This window comes from Schistocerca cancellata, chromosome 1, assembly GCF_023864275.1.
Source record: "Schistocerca cancellata isolate TAMUIC-IGC-003103 chromosome 1, iqSchCanc2.1, whole genome shotgun sequence".
Lineage (NCBI taxonomy): Eukaryota > Metazoa > Arthropoda > Insecta > Orthoptera > Acrididae > Schistocerca > Schistocerca cancellata.
The window spans coordinates 880,770,533-880,794,517 of NC_064626.1; the positions used below are offsets into that span (position 1 = coordinate 880,770,533).

Sequence of the window (23,985 nt, forward strand, 5' to 3'; positions counted from 1 at the left end):
AGCGTTATTTTAGGTGCCTGCAAAGTTGTCAGATGAAACACAACCACTGCGACGAAAGGCCATTCCTTAGAGCAGGTAGACGCCAACTGCGGCGGGAAACTGTCGTGGCCAGGAAGATATTCACTGTGTGTGGAAGTTGAGTGAGGATCCGAAGCTGACTTGCCGGCACACGTTGCAGCATTCACTCGCCAACGGCAACGGGGTAAGAGAAGGGTACAAATACGCCGGTTCTCGTCCGATCACCGAGGTTGGGCTTGGATGGGTGGCCGCCTGGGAGCACAGGGCGCTGTTGGCTAGAATCTATGTTTCTCGTTTTCGGTGCAGCTCGTCATGTTATTTCCTTCGATTCACGGTCCCCACAAGCTCCTCAAGTGCCGCAAGTCTGCAAGTCTCGAGACGCTACGCTAGACGCTTGCTTCCGGCCCCTCATGTACCATGCCACAGGCGCCAAAGCGTTCGGCTGGCCGATGGCCCCTGTACGCCCGCTCGCGCCACAGCAAGTTACTGTGCTTGCAGGGAATGCCGCGCCGTCGAATAACGTTTGGCGCGCAATCCGTTTATGGACAGAGGATGCTAAAAGGGGCCGTTCGACCGTTAATACGGAAATCGTAGCCAAGTTAGATGGCCTGAGCCATCTCGCGGCTGCCGCTGCTATTACGAGCGAGCGTGCCACGCGGTTAAATAGCAGTGCGCTGGCTCTGGCTTTGGACGCCGTTTCCTAGTGTATTCTGTCACTTCTAGTCGGTTATGAGAAGCTGGCAAATTACTCACCGTCAGTGCTTATCGTCAAACACGAGGAGAAGCTTTGATTGTAATGGAGATTAGCACCGGGACAGCGCGAACGCAGTCCCGACTACCAAAAATTATGCGCCCGAGTTACTCGCATTTGGAGTAATCGCGGGGGGTCAGCTCGACCGAAGTGCAATGGACAAGCCTCACCCCGGAGGAACCGCCTTCATGATCACGGTATCCTCTACGCCAGGTAAGTATGCTTCTCCTCGGCCACAGGCGAATATTTGTAATGCGTCGCGCTATCGTAGTGGAACGAGAACTCTTGACGTTGTCGCATTCGGCGAAGAGCATGGTGCCGTGAATGTACTTGCTTCCTTAGAAACGCGCTGTTGGCCGTCGAGTTAGCAGGCAGACAGGCACAATAACGGCCTTCTGCAGAAGCGATGCATTTTTCGTGCGGAAGACATCGCGACTCGCGGCGCCGGCCGTTGCTGGGGTTAAGTTACTGCACCCTCCGGAGATGGCGGGCCATGTCGGGGTTACCGCCTTCGAGCCACCCTCTCCGCCTGAAAGTCGCCTCTTTCTCGGCCGGTGTCAAAAAACGGCAAATGAGATTTGCTGAATGACTGTTTCTTCCAGCCACAGTGCAAGCCACAAAATCAATTATTGCTCTTACCTTTTGCTCCCTCCGTGGGAGCCCTTAGTGCTAGGAAATACGGCAGCATTGTCAATCGGCCTTGTCTGTCGCTGAGCAACCGAAGGACCAGGCTCTGACTATCAGATGTTCTAAGGAAGCTGTATGCACTCGTGGGTGTTGTACACGAGGGACAAACATCACGTCAGCAGGCTCTTAAGGAAAGACAATAATGAGCAAAAACTGCAACTTACCCCATTGGACGCTGATGGAACAGAAGACACTCGAAGGTAAGGTAACACTTCTTTTTTCTGTTCATCTCGAGCACGATCTGGAAAGCTCGAACGAAATTTCTGTTCTCTTTAATTCAGAATGTGGAGATATTTCCTTCACGCATACGAAAGTATGTGAGAAAAATGATGCTTCATTATTTAAGCTAGATGGAAAAGTTTAGGGGAAGTAATTAATTAATTCGTTTAGGCTGCACCACTACTAGGTAGCACTGTGAAAACAATGCCATTGCCCACCCTAATGGCAACACAGCTTGCTGCAGATTAATTTTGCGGCATTTCATAAATGATTAATATCTTATGACTATGGTGACGCTATGAGTAGTTTTATATGTGCAAACATTTGAAACTGCAGCGGGCATTACATTCACCTCTCTCTGTCTCTTTGCTTGGACATGGAGTAAGTAAGGATAAATTAAATTGCTTGTTTTTGAAGTAGTAACAGTTCTGAAGTGTAAAGAAATGACATTAAACAATAAAGTGTATTTTTTTTTTTTTTTTTTTTTTTAAAGTGTATTTTTTTTTATCCGAATGTAGTGATTCAACAACGAATTTATTTAATCCTACCTACCTCTGCAATTAGTGTACGTGAGAATTTCATTGGAATTGTTGCAATCGAAACCGAGCTTAATAATTTCTTGCGGCCGTTTTCAGTCCTCCTCGTGCTTTAATTGCTCATTTCCAAGCGTTATTTTAGGTTGCCTGCAAAGTTGTCAGATGAAACACAACCACTGCGACGAAAGGCCATTCCTTAGAGCAGGTAGACGCCAACTGCGGCGGGAAACTGTCGTGGCCAGGAAGATATTCACTGTGTGTGGAAGTTGAGTGAGGATCCGAAGCTGACTTGCCGGCACACGTTGCAGCATTCACTCGCCAACGGCAACGGGGTAAGAGAAGGGTACAAATACGCCGGTTCTCGTCCGATCACCGAGGTTGGGCTTGGATGGGTGGCCGCCTGGGAGCACAGGGCGCTGTTGGCTAGAATCTATGTTTCTCGTTTTCGGTGCAGCTCGTCATGTTATTTCCTTCGATTCACGTCCCCACAAGCTCCTCAAGTGCCGCAAGTCTGCAAGTCTCGAGACGCTACGCTAGACGCTTGCTTCCGGCCCCTCATGTACCATGCCACAGGCGCCAAAGCGTTCGGCTGGCCGATGGCCCCTGTACGCCCGCTCGCGCCACAGCAGTTACTGTGCTTGCAGGGAATGCCGCGCCGTCGAATAACGTTTGGCGCGCAATCCGTTTATGGACAGAGGATGCTAAAAGGGGCCGTTCGACCGTTAATACGGAAATCGTAGCCAAGTTAGATGGCCTGAGCCATCTCGCGGCTGCCGCTGCTATTACGAGCGAGCGTGCCACGCGGTTAAATAGCAGTGCGCTGGCTCTGGCTTTGGACGCCGTTTCCTAGTGTATTCTGTCACTTCTAGTCGGTTATGAGAAGCTGGCAAATTACTCACCGTCAGTGCTTATCGTCAAACACGAGGAGAAGCTTTGATTGTAATGGAGATTAGCACCGGGACAGCGCGAACGCAAGTCCCGACTACCAAAAATTATGCGCCCGAGTTACTCGCATTTGGAGTAATCGCGGGGGGTCAGCTCGACCGAAGTGCAATGGACAAGCCTCACCCCGGAGGAACCGCCTTCATGATCACGGTATCCTCTACGCCAGGTAAGTATGCTTCTCCTCGGCCACAGGCGAATATTTGTAATGCGTCGCGCTATCGTAGTGGAACGAGAACTCTTGACGTTGTCGCATTCGGCGAAGAGCATGGTGCCGTGAATGTACTTGCTTCCTTAGAAACGCGCTGTTGGCCGTCGAGTTAGCAGGCAGACAGGCACAATAACGGCCTTCTGCAGAAAGCGATGCATTTTTCGTGCGGAAGACATCGCGACTCGCGGCGCCGGCCGTTGCTGGGGTTAAGTTACTGCACCCTCCGGGAGATGGCGGGCCATGTCGGGGTTACCGCCTTCGAGCCACCCTCTCCGCCTGAAAGTCGCCCTCTTTCTCGGCCGGTGTCAAAAAACGGCAAATGAGATTTGCTGAATGACTGTTTCTTCCAGCCACAGTGCAAGCCACAAAATCAATTATTGCTCTTACCTTTGCTCCCTCCGTGGGAGCCCTTAGTGCTAGGAAATACGGCAGCATTGTCAATCGGCCTTGTCTGGTCGCTGAGCAACCGAAGGACCAGGCTCTGACTATCAGATGTTCTAAGGAAGCTGTATGCACTCGTGGGTGTTGTACACGAGGGACAAACATCACGTCAGCAGGCTCTTAAGGAAAGACAATAATGAGCAAAAAACTGCAACTTACCCCATTGGACGCTGATGGAACAGAAGACACTCGAAGGTAAGGTAACACTCTTTTTTCTGTTCATCTCGAGCACGATCTGGAAAGCTCGAACGAAATTTCTGTTCTCTTTAATTCAGAATGTGGAGATATTTCCTTCACGCATACGAAAGTATGTGAGAAAAATGATGCTTCATTATTTAAGCTAGATGGAAAAGTTTAGGGGAAGTAATTAATTAATTCGTTTAGGCTGCACCACTACTAGGTAGCACTGTGAAAACAATGCCATTGCCACCTAATGGCAACACAGCTTGCTGCAGATTAATTTTGCGGCATTTCATAAATGATTAATATCTTATGACTATGGTGACGCTATGAGTAGTTTTATATGTGCAAACATTTGAAACTGCAGCGGGCATTACATTCACCTCTCTCTGTCTCTTTGCTTGGACATGGAGTAAGTAAGGATAAATTAAATTGCTTGTTTTTGAAGTAGTAACAGTTCTGAAGTGTAAAGAAATGACATTAAACAATAAAGTGTATTTTTTTTTTTTTTTTTTTTTTAAAGTGTATTTTTTTTTATCCGAATGTAGTGATTCAACAACGAATTTATTTAATCCTACCTACCTCTGCAATTAGTGTACGTGAGAATTTCATTGGAATTGTTGCAATCGAAACCGAGCTTAATAATTTCTTGCGGCCGTTTTCAGTCCTCCTCGTGCTTTAATTGCTCATTTCCAAGCGTTATTTTAGGTTGCCTGCAAAGTTGTCAGATGAAACACAACCACTGCGACGAAAGGCCATTCCTTAGAGCAGGTAGACGCCAACTGCGGCGGGAAACTGTCGTGGCCAGGAAGATATTCACTGTGTGTGGAAGTTGAGTGAGGATCCGAAGCTGACTTGCCGGCACACGTTGCAGCATTCACTCGCCAACGGCAACGGGGTAAGAGAAGGGTACAAATACGCCGGTTCTCGTCCGATCACCGAGGTTGGGCTTGGATGGGTGGCCGCCTGGGAGCACAGGGCGCTGTTGGCTAGAATCTATGTTTCTCGTTTTCGGTGCAGCTCGTCATGTTATTTCCTTCGATTCACGTCCCCACAAGCTCCTCAAGTGCCGCAAGTCTGCAAGTCTCGAGACGCTACGCTAGACGCTTGCTTCCGGCCCCTCATGTACCATGCCACAGGCGCCAAAGCGTTCGGCTGGCCGATGGCCCCTGTACGCCCGCTCGCGCCACAGCAGTTACTGTGCTTGCAGGGGAATGCCGCGCCGTCGAATAACGTTTGGCGCGCAATCCGTTTATGGACAGAGGATGCTAAAAGGGGGCCCGTTCGACCGTTAATACGGAAATCGTAGCCAAGTTAGATGGCCTGAGCCATCTCGCGGCTGCCGCTGCTATTACGAGCGAGCGTGCCACGCGGTTAAATAGCAGTGCGCTGGCTCTGGCTTTGGACGCCGTTTCCTAGTGTATTCTGTCACTTCTAGTCGGTTATGAGAAGCTGGCAAATTACTCACCGTCAGTGCTTATCGTCAAACACGAGGAGAAGCTTTGATTGTAATGGAGATTAGCACCGGGACAGCGCGAACGCAGTCCCGACTACCAAAAATTATGCGCCCGAGTACTCGCATTTGGAGTAATCGCGGGGGTCAGCTCGACCGAAGTGCAATGGACAAGCCTCACCCCGGAGGAACCGCCTTCATGATCACGGTATCCTCTACGCCAGGTAAGTATGCTTCTCCTCGGCCACAGGCGAATATTTGTAATGCGTCGCGCTATCGTAGTGGAACGAGAACTCTTGACGTTGTCGCATTCGGCGAAGAGCATGGTGCCGTGAATGTACTTGCTTCCTTAGAAACGCGCTGTTGGCCGTCGAGTTAGCAGGCAGACAGGCACAATAACGGCCTTCTGCAGAAAGCGATGCATTTTTTCGTGCGGAAGACATCGCGACTCGCGGCGCCGGCCGTTGCTGGGGTTAAGTTACTGCACCCTCCGGGAGATGGCGGGCCATGTCGGGGTTACCGCCTTCGAGCCACCCTCTCCGCCTGAAAGTCGCCCTCTTTCTCGGCCGGTGTCAAAAAACGGCAAATGAGATTTGCTGAATGACTGTTTCTTCCAGCCACAGTGCAAGCCACAAAATCAATTATTGCTCTTACCTTTGCTCCCTCCGTGGGAGCCCTTAGTGCTAGGAAATACGGCAGCATTGTCAATCGGCCTTGTCTGTCGCTGAGCAACCGAAGGACCAGGCTCTGACTATCAGATGTTCTAAGGAAGCTGTATGCACTCGTGGGTGTTGTACACGAGGGACAAACATCACGTCAGCAGGCTCTTAAGGGAAAGACAATAATGAGCAAAAACTGCAACTTACCCCATTGGACGCTGATGGAACAGAAGACACTCGAAGGTAAGGTAACACTTCTTTTTTTCTGTTCATCTCGAGCACGATCTGGAAAGCTCGAACGAAATTTCTGTTCTCTTTAATTCAGAATGTGGAGATATTTCCTTCACGCATACGAAAGTATGTGAGAAAAATGATGCTTCATTATTTAAGCTAGATGGAAAAGTTTAGGGGAAGTAATTAATTAATTCGTTTAGGCTGCACCACTACTAGGTAGCACTGTGAAAACAATGCCATTGCCACCTAATGGCAACACAGCTTGCTGCAGATTAATTTTGCGGCATTTCATAAATGATTAATATCTTATGACTATGGTGACGCTATGAGTAGTTTTATATGTGCAAACATTTGAAACTGCAGCGGGCATTACATTCACCTCTCTCTGTCTCTTTGCTTGGACATGGAGTAAGTAAGGATAAATTAAATTGCTTGTTTTTGAAGTAGTAACAGTTCTGAAGTGTAAAGAAATGACATTAAACAATAAAGTGTATTTTTTTTTTTTTTTTTTTTTTTTAAAGTGTATTTTTTTTTATCCGAATGTAGTGATTCAACAACGAATTTATTTAATCCTACCTACCTCTGCAATTAGTGTACGTGAGAATTTCATTGGAATTGTTGCAATCGAAACCGAGCTTAATAATTTCTTGCGGCCGTTTTCAGTCCTCCTCGTGCTTTAATTGCTCATTTCCAAGCGTTATTTTAGGTTGCCTGCAAAGTTGTCAGATGAAACACAACCACTGCGACGAAAGGCCATTCCTTAGAGCAGGTAGACGCCAACTGCGGCGGGAAACTGTCGTGGCCAGGAAGATATTCACTGTGTGTGGAAGTTGAGTGAGGATCCGAAGCTGACTTGCCGGCACACGTTGCAGCATTCACTCGCCAACGGCAACGGGGTAAGAGAAGGGTACAAATACGCCGGTTCTCGTCCGATCACCGAGGTTGGGCTTGGATGGGTGGCCGCCTGGGAGCACAGGGCGCTGTTGGCTAGAATCTATGTTTCTCGTTTTCGGTGCAGCTCGTCATGTTATTTCCTTCGATTCACGTCCCCACAAGCTCCTCAAGTGCCGCAAGTCTGCAAGTCTCGAGACGCTACGCTAGACGCTTGCTTCCGGCCCCTCATGTACCATGCCACAGGCGCCAAAGCGTTCGGCTGGCCGATGGCCCCTGTACGCCCCGCTCGCGCCACAGCAGTTACTGTGCTTGCAGGGGAATGCCGCGCCGTCGAATAACGTTTGGCGCGCAATCCGTTTATGGACAGAGGATGCTAAAAGGGGCCGTTCGACCGTTAATACGGAAATCGTAGCCAAGTTAGATGGCCTGAGCCATCTCGCGGCTGCCGCTGCTATTACGAGCGAGCGTGCCACGCGGTTAAATAGCAGTGCGCTGGCTCTGGCTTTGGACGCCGTTTCCTAGTGTATTCTGTCACTTCTAGTCGGTTATGAGAAGCTGGCAAATTACTCACCGTCAGTGCTTATCGTCAAACACGAGGAGAAGCTTTGATTGTAATGGAGATTAGCACCGGGACAGCGCGAACGCAGTCCCGACTACCAAAAATTATGCGCCCCGAGTTACTCGCATTTGGAGTAATCGCGGGGGTCAGCTCGACCGAAGTGCAATGGACAAGCCTCACCCCGGAGGAACCGCCTTCATGATCACGGTATCCTCTACGCCAGGTAAGTATGCTTCTCCTCGGCCACAGGCGAATATTTGTAATGCGTCGCGCTATCGTAGTGGAACGAGAACTCTTGACGTTGTCGCATTCGGCGAAGAGCATGGTGCCGTGAATGTACTTGCTTCCTTAGAAACGCGCTGTTGGCCGTCGAGTTAGCAGGCAGACAGGCACAATAACGGCCTTCTGCAGAAAGCGATGCATTTTTCGTGCGGAAGACATCGCGACTCGCGGCGCCGGCCGTTGCTGGGGTTAAGTTACTGCACCCTCCGGGAGATGGCGGGCCATGTCGGGGTTACCGCCTTCGAGCCACCCTCTCCGCCTGAAAGTCGCCCTCTTTCTCGGCCGGTGTCAAAAAACGGCAAATGAGATTTGCTGAATGACTGTTTCTTCCAGCCACAGTGCAAGCCACAAAATCAATTATTGCTCTTACCTTTGCTCCCTCCGTGGGAGCCCTTAGTGCTAGGAAATACGGCAGCATTGTCAATCGGCCTTGTCTGTCGCTGAGCAACCGAAGGACCAGGCTCTGACTATCAGATGTTCTAAGGAAGCTGTATGCACTCGTGGGTGTTGTACACGAGGGACAAACATCACGTCAGCAGGCTCTTAAGGAAAGACAATAATGAGCAAAAACTGCAACTTACCCCATTGGACGCTGATGGAACAGAAGACACTCGAAGGTAAGGTAACACTTCTTTTTTCTGTTCATCTCGAGCACGATCTGGAAAGCTCGAACGAAATTTCTGTTCTCTTTAATTCAGAATGTGGAGATATTTCCTTCACGCATACGAAAGTATGTGAGAAAAATGATGCTTCATTATTTAAGCTAGATGGAAAAGTTTAGGGGAAGTAATTAATTAATTCGTTTAGGCTGCACCACTACTAGGTAGCACTGTGAAAACAATGCCATTGCCACCTAATGGCAACACAGCTTGCTGCAGATTAATTTTGCGGCATTTCATAAATGATTAATATCTTATGACTATGGTGACGCTATGAGTAGTTTTATATGTGCAAACATTTGAAACTGCAGCGGGCATTACATTCACCTCTCTCTGTCTCTTTGCTTGGACATGGAGTAAGTAAGGATAAATTAAATTGCTTGTTTTTGAAGTAGTAACAGTTCTGAAGTGTAAAGAAATGACATTAAACAATAAAGTGTATTTTTTTTTTTTTTTTTTTTTTAAAGTGTATTTTTTTTTATCCGAATGTAGTGATTCAACAACGAATTTATTTAATCCTACCTACCTCTGCAATTAGTGTACGTGAGAATTTCATTGGAATTGTTGCAATCGAAACCGAGCTTAATAATTTCTTGCGGCCGTTTTCAGTCCTCCTCGTGCTTTAATTGCTCATTTCCAAGCGTTATTTTAGGTTGCCTGCAAAGTTGTCAGATGAAACACAACCACTGCGACGAAAGGCCATTCCTTAGAGCAGGTAGACGCCAACTGCGGCGGGAAACTGTCGTGGCCAGGAAGATATTCACTGTGTGTGGAAGTTGAGTGAGGATCCGAAGCTGACTTGCCGGCACACGTTGCAGCATTCACTCGCCAACGGCAACGGGGTAAGAGAAGGGTACAAATACGCCGGTTCTCGTCCGATCACCGAGGTTGGGCTTGGATGGGTGGCCGCCTGGGAGCACAGGGCGCTGTTGGCTAGAATCTATGTTTCTCGTTTTCGGTGCAGCTCGTCATGTTATTTCCTTCGATTCACGTCCCCACAAGCTCCTCAAGTGCCGCAAGTCTGCAAGTCTCGAGACGCTACGCTAGACGCTTGCTTCCGGCCCCTCATGTACCATGCCACAGGCGCCAAAGCGTTCGGCTGGCCGATGGCCCCTGTACGCCCGCTCGCGCCACAGCAGTTACTGTGCTTGCAGGGAATGCCGCGCCGTCGAATAACGTTTGGCGCGCAATCCGTTTATGGACAGAGGATGCTAAAAGGGGCCGTTCGACCGTTAATACGGAAATCGTAGCCAAGTTAGATGGCCTGAGCCATCTCGCGGCTGCCGCTGCTATTACGAGCGAGCGTGCCACGCGGTTAAATAGCAGTGCGCTGGCTCTGGCTTTGGACGCCGTTTCCTAGTGTATTCTGTCACTTCTAGTCGGTTATGAGAAGCTGGCAAATTACTCACCGTCAGTGCTTATCGTCAAACACGAGGAGAAGCTTTGATTGTAATGGAGATTAGCACCGGGACAGCGCGAACGCAGTCCCGACTACCAAAAATTATGCGCCCGAGTTACTCGCATTTGGAGTAATCGCGGGGGTCAGCTCGACCGAAGTGCAATGGACAAGCCTCACCCCGGAGGAACCGCCTTCATGATCACGGTATCCTCTACGCCAGGTAAGTATGCTTCTCCTCGGCCACAGGCGAATATTTGTAATGCGTCGCGCTATCGTAGTGGAACGAGAACTCTTGACGTTGTCGCATTCGGCGAAGAGCATGGTGCCGTGAATGTACTTGCTTCCTTAGAAACGCGCTGTTGGCCGTCGAGTTAGCAGGCAGACAGGCACAATAACGGCCTTCTGCAGAAAGCGATGCATTTTTCGTGCGGAAGACATCGCGACTCGCGGCGCCGGCCGTTGCTGGGGTTAAGTTACTGCACCCTCCGGGAGATGGCGGGCCATGTCGGGGTTACCGCCTTCGAGACCACCCTCTCCGCCTGAAAGTCGCCCTCTTTCTCGGCCGGTGTCAAAAAACGGCAAATGAGATTTGCTGAATGACTGTTTCTTCCAGCCACAGTGCAAGCCACAAAATCAATTATTGCTCTTACCTTTGCTCCCTCCGTGGGAGCCCTTAGTGCTAGGAAATACGGCAGCATTGTCAATCGGCCTTGTCTGTCGCTGAGCAACCGAAGGACCAGGCTCTGACTATCAGATGTTCTAAGGAAGCTGTATGCACTCGTGGGTGTTGTACACGAGGGACAAACATCACGTCAGCAGGCTCTTAAGGAAAGACAATAATGAGCAAAAACTGCAACTTACCCCATTGGACGCTGATGGAACAGAAGACACTCGAAGGTAAGGTAACACTTCTTTTTTCTGTTCATCTCGAGCACGATCTGGAAAGCTCGAACGAAATTTCTGTTCTCTTTAATTCAGAATGTGGAGATATTTCCTTCACGCATACGAAAGTATGTGAGAAAAATGATGCTTCATTATTTAAGCTAGATGGAAAAGTTTAGGGGAAGTAATTAATTAATTCGTTTAGGCTGCACCACTACTAGGTAGCACTGTGAAAACAATGCCATTGCCACCTAATGGCAACACAGCTTGCTGCAGATTAATTTTGCGGCATTTCATAAATGATTAATATCTTATGACTATGGTGACGCTATGAGTAGTTTTATATGTGCAAACATTTGAAACTGCAGCGGGCATTACATTCACCTCTCTCTGTCTCTTTGCTTGGACATGGAGTAAGTAAGGATAAATTAAATTGCTTGTTTTTGAAGTAGTAACAGTTCTGAAGTGTAAAGAAATGACATTAAACAATAAAGTGTATTTTTTTTTTTTTTTTTTTTTTAAAGTGTATTTTTTTTTATCCGAATGTAGTGATTCAACAACGAATTTATTTAATCCTACCTACCTCTGCAATTAGTGTACGTGAGAATTTCATTGGAATTGTTGCAATCGAAACCGAGCTTAATAATTTCTTGCGGCCGTTTTCAGTCCTCCTCGTGCTTTAATTGCTCATTTCCAAGCGTTATTTTAGGTTGCCTGCAAAGTTGTCAGATGAAACACAACCACTGCGACGAAAGGCCATTCCTTAGAGCAGGTAGACGCCAACTGCGGCGGGAAACTGTCGTGGCCAGGAAGATATTCACTGTGTGTGGAAGTTGATGAGGATCCGAAGCTGACTTGCCGGCACACGTTGCAGCATTCACTCGCCAACGGCAACGGGGTAAGAGAAGGGTACAAATACGCCGGTTCTCGTCCGATCACCGAGGTTGGGCTTGGATGGGTGGCCGCCTGGGAGCACAGGGCGCTGTTGGCTAGAATCTATGTTTCTCGTTTTCGGTGCAGCTCGTCATGTTATTTCCTTCGATTCACGTCCCCACAAGCTCCTCAAGTGCCGCAAGTCTGCAAGTCTCGAGACGCTACGCTAGACGCTTGCTTCCGGCCCCTCATGTACCATGCCACAGGCGCCAAAGCGTTCGGCTGGCCGATGGCCCCTGTACGCCCGCTCGCGCCACAGCAGTTACTGTGCTTGCAGGGAATGCCGCGCCGTCGAATAACGTTTGGCGCGCAATCCGTTTATGGACAGAGGATGCTAAAAGGGGCCGTTCGACCGTTAATACGGAAATCGTAGCCAAGTTAGATGGCCTGAGCCATCTCGCGGCTGCCGCTGCTATTACGAGCGAGCGTGCCACGCGGTTAAATAGCAGTGCGCTGGCTCTGGCTTTGGACGCCGTTTCCTAGTGTATTCTGTCACTTCTAGTCGGTTATGAGAAGCTGGCAAATTACTCACCGTCAGTGCTTATCGTCAAACACGAGGAGAAGCTTTGATTGTAATGGAGATTAGCACCGGGACAGCGCGAACGCAGTCCCGACTACCAAAAATTATGCGCCCGAGTTACTCGCATTTGGAGTAATCGCGGGGGTCAGCTCGACCGAAGTGCAATGGACAAGCCTCACCCCGGAGGAACCGCCTTCATGATCACGGTATCCTCTACGCCAGGTAAGTATGCTTCTCCTCGGCCACAGGCGAATATTTGTAATGCGTCGCGCTATCGTAGTGGAACGAGAACTCTTGACGTTGTCGCATTCGGCGAAGAGCATGGTGCCGTGAATGTACTTGCTTCCTTAGAAACGCGCTGTTGGCCGTCGAGTTAGCAGGCAGACAGGCACAATAACGGCCTTCTGCAGAAAGCGATGCATTTTTCGTGCGGAAGACATCGCGACTCGCGGCGCCGGCCGTTGCTGGGGTTAAGTTACTGCACCCTCCGGGAGATGGCGGGCCATGTCGGGGTTACCGCCTTCGAGCCACCCTCTCCGCCTGAAAGTCGCCCTCTTTCTCGGCCGGTGTCAAAAAACGGCAAATGAGATTTGCTGAATGACTGTTTCTTCCAGCCACAGTGCAAGCCACAAAATCAATTATTGCTCTTACCTTTGCTCCCTCCGTGGGAGCCCTTAGTGCTAGGAAATACGGCAGCATTGTCAATCGGCCTTGTCTGTCGCTGAGCAACCGAAGGACCAGGCTCTGACTATCAGATGTTCTAAGGAAGCTGTATGCACTCGTGGGTGTTGTACACGAGGGACAAACATCACGTCAGCAGGCTCTTAAGGAAAGACAATAATGAGCAAAAACTGCAACTTACCCCATTGGACGCTGATGGAACAGAAGACACTCGAAGGTAAGGTAACACTTCTTTTTTCTGTTCATCTCGAGCACGATCTGGAAAGCTCGAACGAAATTTCTGTTCTCTTTAATTCAGAATGTGGAGATATTTCCTTCACGCATACGAAAGTATGTGAGAAAAATGATGCTTCATTATTTAAGCTAGATGGAAAAGTTTAGGGGAAGTAATTAATTAATTCGTTTAGGCTGCACCACTACTAGGTAGCACTGTGAAAACAATGCCATTGCCACCTAATGGCAACACAGCTTGCTGCAGATTAATTTTGCGGCATTTCATAAATGATTAATATCTTATGACTATGGTGACGCTATGAGTAGTTTTATATGTGCAAACATTTGAAACTGCAGCGGGCATTACATTCACCTCTCTCTGTCTCTTTGCTTGGACATGGAGTAAGTAAGGATAAATTAAATTGCTTGTTTTTGAAGTAGTAACAGTTCTGAAGTGTAAAGAAATGACATTAAACAATAAAGTGTATTTTTTTTTTTTTTTTTTTTTTAAAGTGTATTTTTTTTTATCCGAATGTAGTGATTCAACAACGAATTTATTTAATCCTACCTACCTCTGCAATTAGTGTACGTGAGAATTTCATTGGAATTGTTGCAATCGAAACCGAGCTTAATAATTTCTTGCGGCCGTTTTCAGTCCTCCTCGTGCTTTAATTGCTCATTTCCAAGCGTTATTTTAGGTTGCCTGCAAAGTTGTCAGATGAAACACAACCACTGCGACGAAAGGCCATTCCTTAGAGCAGGTAGACGCCAACTGCGGCGGGAAACTGTCGTGGCCAGGAAGATATTCACTGTGTGTGGAAGTTGAGTGAGGATCCGAAGCTGACTTGCCGGCACACGTTGCAGCATTCACTCGCCAACGGCAACGGGGTAAGAGAAGGGTACAAATACGCCGGTTCTCGTCCGATCACCGAGGTTGGGCTTGGATGGGTGGCCGCCTGGGAGCACAGGGCGCTGTTGGCTAGAATCTATGTTTCTCGTTTTCGGTGCAGCTCGTCATGTTATTTCCTTCGATTCACGTCCCCACAAGCTCCTCAAGTGCCGCAAGTCTGCAAGTCTCGAGACGCTACGCTAGACGCTTGCTTCCGGCCCCTCATGTACCATGCCACAGGCGCCAAAGCGTTCGGCTGGCCGATGGCCCCTGTACGCCCGCTCGCGCCACAGCAGTTACTGTGCTTGCAGGGAATGCCGCGCCGTCGAATAACGTTTGGCGCGCAATCCGTTTATGGACAGAGGATGCTAAAAGGGGCCGTTCGACCGTTAATACGGAAATCGTAGCCAAGTTAGATGGCCTGAGCCATCTCGCGGCTGCCGCTGCTATTACGAGCGAGCGTGCCACGCGGTTAAATAGCAGTGCGCTGGCTCTGGCTTTGGACGCCGTTTCCTAGTGTATTCTGTCACTTCTAGTCGGTTATGAGAAGCTGGCAAATTACTCACCGTCAGTGCTTATCGTCAAACACGAGGAGAAGCTTTGATTGTAATGGAGATTAGCACCGGGACAGCGCGAACGCAGTCCCGACTACCAAAAATTATGCGCCCGAGTTACTCGCATTTGGAGTAATCGCGGGGGTCAGCTCGACCGAAGTGCAATGGACAAGCCTCACCCCGGAGGAACCGCCTTCATGATCACGGTATCCTCTACGCCAGGTAAGTATGCTTCTCCTCGGCCACAGGCGAATATTTGTAATGCGTCGCGCTATCGTAGTGGAACGAGAACTCTTGACGTTGTCGCATTCGGCGAAGAGCATGGTGCCGTGAATGTACTTGCTTCCTTAGAAACGCGCTGTTGGCCGTCGAGTTAGCAGGCAGACAGGCACAATAACGGCCTTCTGCAGAAAGCGATGCATTTTTCGTGCGGAAGACATCGCGACTCGCGGCGCCGGCCGTTGCTGGGGTTAAGTTACTGCACCCTCCGGGAGATGGCGGGCCATGTCGGGGTTACCGCCTTCGAGCCACCCTCTCCGCCTGAAAGTCGCCCTCTTTCTCGGCCGGTGTCAAAAAACGGCAAATGAGATTTGCTGAATGACTGTTTCTTCCAGCCACAGTGCAAGCCACAAAATCAATTATTGCTCTTACCTTTGCTCCCTCCGTGGGAGCCCTTAGTGCTAGGAAATACGGCAGCATTGTCAATCGGCCTTGTCTGTCGCTGAGCAACCGAAGGACCAGGCTCTGACTATCAGATGTTCTAAGGAAGCTGTATGCACTCGTGGGTGTTGTACACGAGGGACAAACATCACGTCAGCAGGCTCTTAAGGAAAGACAATAATGAGCAAAAACTGCAACTTACCCCATTGGACGCTGATGGAACAGAAGACACTCGAAGGTAAGGTAACACTTCTTTTTTCTGTTCATCTCGAGCACGATCTGGAAAGCTCGAACGAAATTTCTGTTCTCTTTAATTCAGAATGTGGAGATATTTCCTTCACGCATACGAAAGTATGTGAGAAAAATGATGCTTCATTATTTAAGCTAGATGGAAAAGTTTAGGGGAAGTAATTAATTAATTCGTTTAGGCTGCACCACTACTAGGTAGCACTGTGAAAACAATGCCATTGCCACCTAATGGCAACACAGCTTGCTGCAGATTAATTTTGCGGCATTTCATAAATGATTAATATCTTATGACTATGGTGACGCTATGAGTAGTTTTATATGTGCAAACATTTGAAACTGCAGCGGGCATTACATTCACCTCTCTCTGTCTCTTTGCTTGGACATGGAGTAAGTAAGGATAAATTAAATTGCTTGTTTTTGAAGTAGTAACAGTTCTGAAGTGTAAAGAAATGACATTAAACAATAAAGTGTATTTTTTTTTTTTTTTTTTTTTTTAAAGTGTATTTTTTTTTATCCGAATGTAGTGATTCAACAACGAATTTATTTAATCCTACCTACCTCTGCAATTAGTGTACGTGAGAATTTCATTGGAATTGTTGCAATCGAAACCGAGCTTAATAATTTCTTGCGGCCGTTTTCAGTCCTCCTCGTGCTTTAATTGCTCATTTCCAAGCGTTATTTTAGGTTGCCTGCAAAGTTGTCAGATGAAACACAACCACTGCGACGAAAGGCCATTCCTTAGAGCAGGTAGACGCCAACTGCGGCGGGAAACTGTCGTGGCCAGGAAGATATTCACTGTGTGTGGAAGTTGAGTGAGGATCCGAAGCTGACTTGCCGGCACACGTTGCAGCATTCACTCGCCAACGGCAACGGGGTAAGAGAAGGGTACAAATACGCCGGTTCTCGTCCGATCACCGAGGTTGGGCTTGGATGGGTGGCCGCCTGGGAGCACAGGGCGCTGTTGGCTAGAATCTATGTTTCTCGTTTTCGGTGCAGCTCGTCATGTTATTTCCTTCGATTCACGTCCCCACAAGCTCCTCAAGTGCCGCAAGTCTGCAAGTCTCGAGACGCTACGCTAGACGCTTGCTTCCGGCCCCTCATGTACCATGCCACAGGCGCCAAAGCGTTCGGCTGGCCGATGGCCCCTGTACGCCCGCTCGCGCCACAGCAGTTACTGTGCTTGCAGGGAATGCCGCGCCGTCGAATAACGTTTGGCGCGCAATCCGTTTATGGACAGAGGATGCTAAAAGGGGCCGTTCGACCGTTAATACGGAAATCGTAGCCAAGTTAGATGGCCTGAGCCATCTCGCGGCTGCCGCTGCTATTACGAGCGAGCGTGCCACGCGGTTAAATAGCAGTGCGCTGGCTCTGGCTTTGGACGCCGTTTCCTAGTGTATTCTGTCACTTCTAGTCGGTTATGAGAAGCTGGCAAATTACTCACCGTCAGTGCTTATCGTCAAACACGAGGAGAAGCTTTGATTGTAATGGAGATTAGCACCGGGACAGCGCGAACGCAGTCCCGACTACCAAAAATTATGCGCCCGAGTTACTCGCATTTGGAGTAATCGCGGGGGTCAGCTCGACCGAAGTGCAATGGACAAGCCTCACCCCGGAGGAACCGCCTTCATGATCACGGTATCCTCTACGCCAGGTAAGTATGCTTCTCCTCGGCCACAGGCGAATATTTGTAATGCGTCGCGCTATCGTAGTGGAACGAGAACTCTTGACGTTGTCGCATTCGGCGAAGAGCATGGTGCCGTGAATGTACTTGCTTCCTTAGAAACGCGCTGTTGGCCGTCGAGTTAGCAGGCAGACAGGCACAATAACGGCCTTCTGCAGAAAGCGATGCATTTTTCGTGCGGAAGACATCGCGACTCGCGGCGCCGGCCGTTGCTGGGGTTAAGTTACTGCACCCTCCGGGAGATGGCGGGCCATGTCGGGGTTACCGCCTTCGAGCCACCCTCTCCGCCTGAAAGTCGCCCTCTTTCTCGGCCGGTGTCAAAAAACGGCAAATGAGATTTGCTGAATGACTGTTTCTTCCAGCCACAGTGCAAGCCACAAAATCAATTATTGCTCTTACCTTTGCTCCCTCCGTGGGAGCCCTTAGTGCTAGGAAATACGGCAGCATTGTCAATCGGCCTTGTCTGTCGCTGAGCAACCGAAGGACCAGGCTCTGACTATCAGATGTTCTAAGGAAGCTGTATGCACTCGTGGGTGTTGTACACGAGGGACAAACATCACGTCAGCAGGCTCTTAAGGAAAGACAATAATGAGCAAAAACTGCAACTTACCCCATTGGACGCTGATGGAACAGAAGACACTCGAAGGTAAGGTAACACTTCTTTTTTCTGTTCATCTCGAGCACGATCTGGAAAGCTCGAACGAAATTTCTGTTCTCTTTAATTCAGAATGTGGAGATATTTCCTTCACGCATACGAAAGTATGTGAGAAAAATGATGCTTCATTATTTAAGCTAGATGGAAAAGTTTAGGGGAAGTAATTAATTAATTCGTTTAGGCTGCACCACTACTAGGTAGCACTGTGAAAACAATGCCATTGCCACCTAATGGCAACACAGCTTGCTGCAGATTAATTTTGCGGCATTTCATAAATGATTAATATCTTATGACTATGGTGACGCTATGAGTAGTTTTATATGTGCAAACATTTGAAACTGCAGCGGGCATTACATTCACCTCTCTCTGTCTCTTTGCTTGGACATGGAGTAAGTAAGGATAAATTAAATTGCTTGTTTTTGAAGTAGTAACAGTTCTGAAGTGTAAAGAAATGACATTAAACAATAAAGTGTATTTTTTTTTTTTTTTTTTTTTTTAAAGTGTATTTTTTTTTATCCGAATGTAGTGATTCAACAACGAATTTATTTAATCCTACCTACCTCTGCAATTAGTGTACGTGAGAATTTCATTGGAATTGTTGCAATCGAAACCGAGCTTAATAATTTCTTGCGGCCGTTTTCAGTCCTCCTCGTGCTTTAATTGCTCATTTCCAAGCGTTATTTTAGGTTGCCTGCAAAGTTGTCAGATGAAACACAACCACTGCGACGAAAGGCCATTCCTTAGAGCAGGTAGACGCCAACTGCGGCGGGAAACTGTCGTGGCCAGGAAGATATTCACTGTGTGTGGAAGTTGAGTGAGGATCCGAAGCTGACTTGCCGGCACACGTTGCAGCATTCACTCGCCAACGGCAACGGGGTAAGAGAAGGGTACAAATACGCCGGTTCTCGTCCGATCACCGAGGTTGGGCTTGGATGGGTGGCCGCCTGGGAGCACAGGGCGCTGTTGGCTAGAATCTATGTTTCTCGTTTTCGGTGCAGCTCGTCATGTTATTTCCTTCGATTCACGTCCCCACAAGCTCCTCAAGTGCCGCAAGTCTGCAAGTCTCGAGACGCTACGCTAGACGCTTGCTTCCGGCCCCTCATGTACCATGCCACAGGCGCCAAAGCGTTCGGCTGGCCGATGGCCCCTGTACGCCCGCTCGCGCCACAGCAGTTACTGTGCTTGCAGGGAATGCCGCGCCGTCGAATAACGTTTGGCGCGCAATCCGTTTATGGACAGAGGATGCTAAAAGGGGCCGTTCGACCGTTAATACGGAAATCGTAGCCAAGTTAGATGGCCTGAGCCATCTCGCGGCTGCCGCTGCTATTACGAGCGAGCGTGCCACGCGGTTAAATAGCAGTGCGCTGGCTCTGGCTTTGGACGCCGTTTCCTAGTGTATTCTGTCACTTCTAGTCGGTTATGAGAAGCTGGCAAATTACTCACCGTCAGTGCTTATCGTCAAACACGAGGAGAAGCTTTGATTGTAATGGAGATTAGCACCGGGACAGCGCGAACGCAGTCCCGACTACCAAAAATTATGCGCCCGAGTTACTCGCATTTGGAGTAATCGCGGGGGTCAGCTCGACCGAAGTGCAATGGACAAGCCTCACCCCGGAGGAACCGCCTTCATGATCACGGTATCCTCTACGCCAGGTAAGTATGCTTCTCCTCGGCCACAGGCGAATATTTGTAATGCGTCGCGCTATCGTAGTGGAACGAGAACTCTTGACGTTGTCGCATTCGGCGAAGAGCATGGTGCCGTGAATGTACTTGCTTCCTTAGAAACGCGCTGTTGGCCGTCGAGTTAGCAGGCAGACAGGCACAATAACGGCCTTCTGCAGAAAGCGATGCATTTTTCGTGCGGAAGACATCGCGACTCGCGGCGCCGGCCGTTGCTGGGGTTAAGTTACTGCACCCTCCGGGAGATGGCGGGCCATGTCGGGGTTACCGCCTTCGAGCCACCCTCTCCGCCTGAAAGTCGCCCTCTTTCTCGGCCGGTGTCAAAAAACGGCAAATGAGATTTGCTGAATGACTGTTTCTTCCAGCCACAGTGCAAGCCACAAAATCAATTATTGCTCTTACCTTTGCTCCCTCCGTGGGAGCCCTTAGTGCTAGGAAATACGGCAGCATTGTCAATCGGCCTTGTCTGTCGCTGAGCAACCGAAGGACCAGGCTCTGACTATCAGATGTTCTAAGGAAGCTGTATGCACTCGTGGGTGTTGTACACGAGGGACAAACATCACGTCAGCAGGCTCTTAAGGAAAGACAATAATGAGCAAAAACTGCAACTTACCCCATTGGACGCTGATGGAACAGAAGACACTCGAAGGTAAGGTAACACTTCTTTTTTCTGTTCATCTCGAGCACGATCTGGAAAGCTCGAACGAAATTTCTGTTCTCTTTAATTCAGAATGTGGAGATATTTCCTTCACGCATACGAAAGTATGTGAGAAAAATGATGCTTCATTATTTAAGCTAGATGGAAAAGTTTAGGGGAAGTAATTAATTAATTCGTTTAGGCTGCACCACTACTAGGTAGCACTGTGAAAACAATGCCATTGCCACCTAATGGCAACACAGCTTGCTGCAGATTAATTTTGCGGCATTTCATAAATGATTAATATCTTATGACTATGGTGACGCTATGAGTAGTTTTATATGTGCAAACATTTGAAACTGCAGCGGGCATTACATTCACCTCTCTCTGTCTCTTTGCTTGGACATGGAGTAAGTAAGGATAAATTAAATTGCTTGTTTTTGAAGTAGTAACAGTTCTGAAGTGTAAAGAAATGACATTAAACAATAAAGTGTATTTTTTTTTTTTTTTTTTTTTTAAAGTGTATTTTTTTTTATCCGAATGTAGTGATTCAACAACGAATTTATTTAATCCTACCTACCTCTGCAATTAGTGTACGTGAGAATTTCATTGGAATTGTTGCAATCGAAACCGAGCTTAATAATTTCTTGCGGCCGTTTTCAGTCCTCCTCGTGCTTTAATTGCTCATTTCCAAGCGTTATTTTAGGTTGCCTGCAAAGTTGTCAGATGAAACACAACCACTGCGACGAAAGGCCATTCCTTAGAGCAGGTAGACGCCAACTGCGGCGGGAAACTGTCGTGGCCAGGAAGATATTCACTGTGTGTGGAAGTTGAGTGAGGATCCGAAGCTGACTTGCCGGCACACGTTGCAGCATTCACTCGCCAACGGCAACGGGGTAAGAGAAGGGTACAAATACGCCGGTTCTCGTCCGATCACCGAGGTTGGGCTTGGATGGGTGGCCGCCTGGGAGCACAGGGCGCTGTTGGCTAGAATCTATGTTTCTCGTTTTCGGTGCAGCTCGTCATGTTATTTCCTTCGATTCACGTCCCCACAAGCTCCTCAAGTGCCGCAAGTCTGCAAGTCTCGAGACGCTACGCTAGACGCTTTTTGGTTCTCTTTAATTCAGAATGTGTTTAGGTCATTTACATAGATTAAGAACAGAATATGACCCATTACTGATCGTAGTGGCACTCCATATTTAACAGTCAGTATTTTAATATGCGATGAATTATTCGACGTTGAATAAAGTATTATTATTATTATTATTATTATTATTATTATTATTAGGGCGTGGTACCACGTTACTCGCACGCTGTCTGATAGAACCTTGGAGGCTTCTATGCAGTTTCCCACTTGTGTTGTGGCAGTATAAACCCATGCTCAAGCTCGTCTGGAGATCCACGAAGTGCGGCAGAGATGGTGCTGACTCTGTTCCCTCTCAGGTCACTATGTAGGAAGCAGGTGGCCCATGAAGATTAGCTCATAGGGGATGCCGCTAATTAGGATGGGGGCATGCAATGATTGTGGCTGATATTTATGAAATAATGTTGCTGCTGGACTATAACACCCTTTTCAATCACAGCTTTGGTGCGTCTGATGGAAAGCACCGCACATTTGGCGTTTATATCTACTAATTCCAGTCCACTGTCTTCAGGACTCAGGGTGCAAATTTGCATGGAGACCTTGAAGATGTTTCCCCTCCATAGCATCCGATATATGGATTGTTTAATCGCACATGCTGTTTGTTGGTGCTCTGGCAGAACTTGAGCCAGATACCAGGCCTTCGCTAGGATGCAGGTGTTAATTATCTCCACCATTTAATCAGTTTCCAAGGCCCTGACAGAGCGTACTCTGGCTACCACTCTGATTTCATGCAGAGTGGTACGCCAGTTGAGCGCCTCCATTCTCTGCAGCTTACCCACGATGACCACCCAGAGGACTTTGTGCTGTGCCCAGACACAGAATCACTTCAGCTGAATGTTCCATCCGCGACGTGTGTAATAATGTCGTTGTAGGAATGATAATCACCCCTGTTGATTTCTCAAACTGGTGGAATACAGTGTATTGCTTGTCCTTATCTGCTTGCTGTTCTATGAAAACTCGTAGATCATCGACAGAATCCCTGGAAATCAAATGGTCGTTGCTTATCGTGATCCCCCGGCGTTCGTGGGACGTATGCCGGAGGAATGGAAAAACTGGTAGAAGCCGATCTCGGGGAAGATCAGTTTGGATTCCGTAGAAATGTTGGAACACGGGAGACACTACTGACCTTACGACTTATCTTAGAAGAAAGATTAAGGAAAGGGAAACCTACGTTTCTAGCATCTGTAGACTTAGAGAAAGCTTTTGACATTGTTGACTTGAATACTCTCTTTCAAATTCTAAAGGTGGCAGGGGTAAAATACAGGGAGCGAAAGGTTATTTACAATTTGTACAGAAAACAAATGGCAGTTATAAGAGTCGAGGGGCATGAAAGGGAAGTAGTGGTTGGGAAGGGAGTGAGACAGGGTTGTAGCCTATCCCTGATGTTATTCACTCTGTATATTGAGCAAGCAGTAAAGGAAACAAAAGAAAATTTCGGAGTAGGAATTAAAATCCATGGAGAAGAAATAAAAACTTTGAGGTTCGCTGATGACATTGTAATTCTGTCAGAGACATCACAGGACCTGGAAGGACAGTTTAACGGAATGGACAGTGTCTTGAAAGGAGGATATAAGATGAACATCAACAAAATCAAAACGTGGATAATTGAATGTAGTCGAATTAAATCGGGTGATGCTGAGGGAGTTAGATTAGGAAATGAGACACTTAAAGTAGTAAATGAGTTCTGCTATTTAGGGAGCAAAATAACTGATGATGCTCGAAGTAGAGAGGACATAAAATGTAGACTGGCAATGGCAAGGAAAGCGTTTCCAAAGAAGAGAAATTTGTTAACATCGAGTATAGATTTAAGTGCCGTGAAGTCGTTTCTGAAAGTATTTGTATGGAGTGTAGCCATGTATGGAAGTGAAACGTGGACGGTAAATAGTTTACACAAGAAGAGAATAGAAGCTTTCGAAATGTGGTTCTACAGAAGAGTGCTGAAGATTAGATGGGTAGATCACATAATTAATGAAGAGGTATGAAATAGGATTGGGGAGAAGAGGAGCTTGTGGCACAAGTTGACTAGAAGAGGAAGGGACCGGTTGGTAGGACATGTTCTGAGGCATCAAGAGATCATTAATTTTGTATTGGAGGGCATAGCATGGACGCTAAAATTCGTAGAGGGAGACCAAGAGATGAATACACTAAGCAGATTCAGAAGATTGTAGGTTGCAGTAGGTACTGGGAGATGAAGAAGCTTGCGTAGTGTAGAGTAGCATGGAGAGCTGCATCAAACCAGTCTCTGGACTGAAGACCACCACAACAACATGCTGGGCGAGCAGATCTAATGCTATGGTGTACAAAGCCAGCGACATTGGGCATCCTTGCCGTACTGACCTAGTGATCGCGATTTTGTCACTCGTTGATGATGACCTTCAAAGCGGCGTTTCCAAGCATGTCCTGAATAACAGTTGCAAACCTTCTCTCAAGTCCAATTCTGGTCATTAACTTCTTCATAAGGTTGAAAGCTGACAAGTAAAATC

At 48.0% G+C, this 23,985-nt stretch overlaps 9 non-coding genes across 9 annotated transcripts; all 9 read right to left on the reverse strand.

Annotated features, from left to right (window-relative positions):
• Window positions 1-826: 826 nt before the first annotated feature.
• LOC126095769 (U1 spliceosomal RNA) lies at window positions 827-990 on the reverse strand. The gene has a single exon (XR_007521984.1). It is a non-coding gene; the product is annotated as a U1 spliceosomal RNA (small nuclear RNA).
• A 2,176-nt stretch (window positions 991-3,166) lies between these two features.
• Window positions 3,167-3,330, reverse strand: LOC126095785 (U1 spliceosomal RNA). Its single transcript, XR_007521987.1, has one exon. It is a non-coding gene; the product is annotated as a U1 spliceosomal RNA (small nuclear RNA).
• Window positions 3,331-5,508: 2,178 nt separating this feature from the next.
• Window positions 5,509-5,670, reverse strand: LOC126095775 (U1 spliceosomal RNA). Its single transcript, XR_007521986.1, has one exon. It is a non-coding gene; the product is annotated as a U1 spliceosomal RNA (small nuclear RNA).
• Window positions 5,671-7,851: 2,181 nt separating this feature from the next.
• On the reverse strand, window positions 7,852-8,015 carry LOC126095763 (U1 spliceosomal RNA). Its single transcript, XR_007521983.1, has one exon. It is a non-coding gene; the product is annotated as a U1 spliceosomal RNA (small nuclear RNA).
• A 2,174-nt stretch (window positions 8,016-10,189) lies between these two features.
• On the reverse strand, window positions 10,190-10,352 carry LOC126095749 (U1 spliceosomal RNA). The gene has a single exon (XR_007521977.1). It is a non-coding gene; the product is annotated as a U1 spliceosomal RNA (small nuclear RNA).
• A 2,174-nt stretch (window positions 10,353-12,526) lies between these two features.
• LOC126095754 (U1 spliceosomal RNA) lies at window positions 12,527-12,689 on the reverse strand. The gene has a single exon (XR_007521978.1). It is a non-coding gene; the product is annotated as a U1 spliceosomal RNA (small nuclear RNA).
• A 2,174-nt stretch (window positions 12,690-14,863) lies between these two features.
• LOC126095756 (U1 spliceosomal RNA) lies at window positions 14,864-15,026 on the reverse strand. The gene has a single exon (XR_007521979.1). It is a non-coding gene; the product is annotated as a U1 spliceosomal RNA (small nuclear RNA).
• Window positions 15,027-17,201: 2,175 nt separating this feature from the next.
• Window positions 17,202-17,364, reverse strand: LOC126095757 (U1 spliceosomal RNA). The gene has a single exon (XR_007521980.1). It is a non-coding gene; the product is annotated as a U1 spliceosomal RNA (small nuclear RNA).
• Window positions 17,365-19,539: 2,175 nt separating this feature from the next.
• Window positions 19,540-19,702, reverse strand: LOC126095760 (U1 spliceosomal RNA). Its single transcript, XR_007521981.1, has one exon. It is a non-coding gene; the product is annotated as a U1 spliceosomal RNA (small nuclear RNA).
• Between the last annotated feature and the right edge of the window lie 4,283 nt (window positions 19,703-23,985).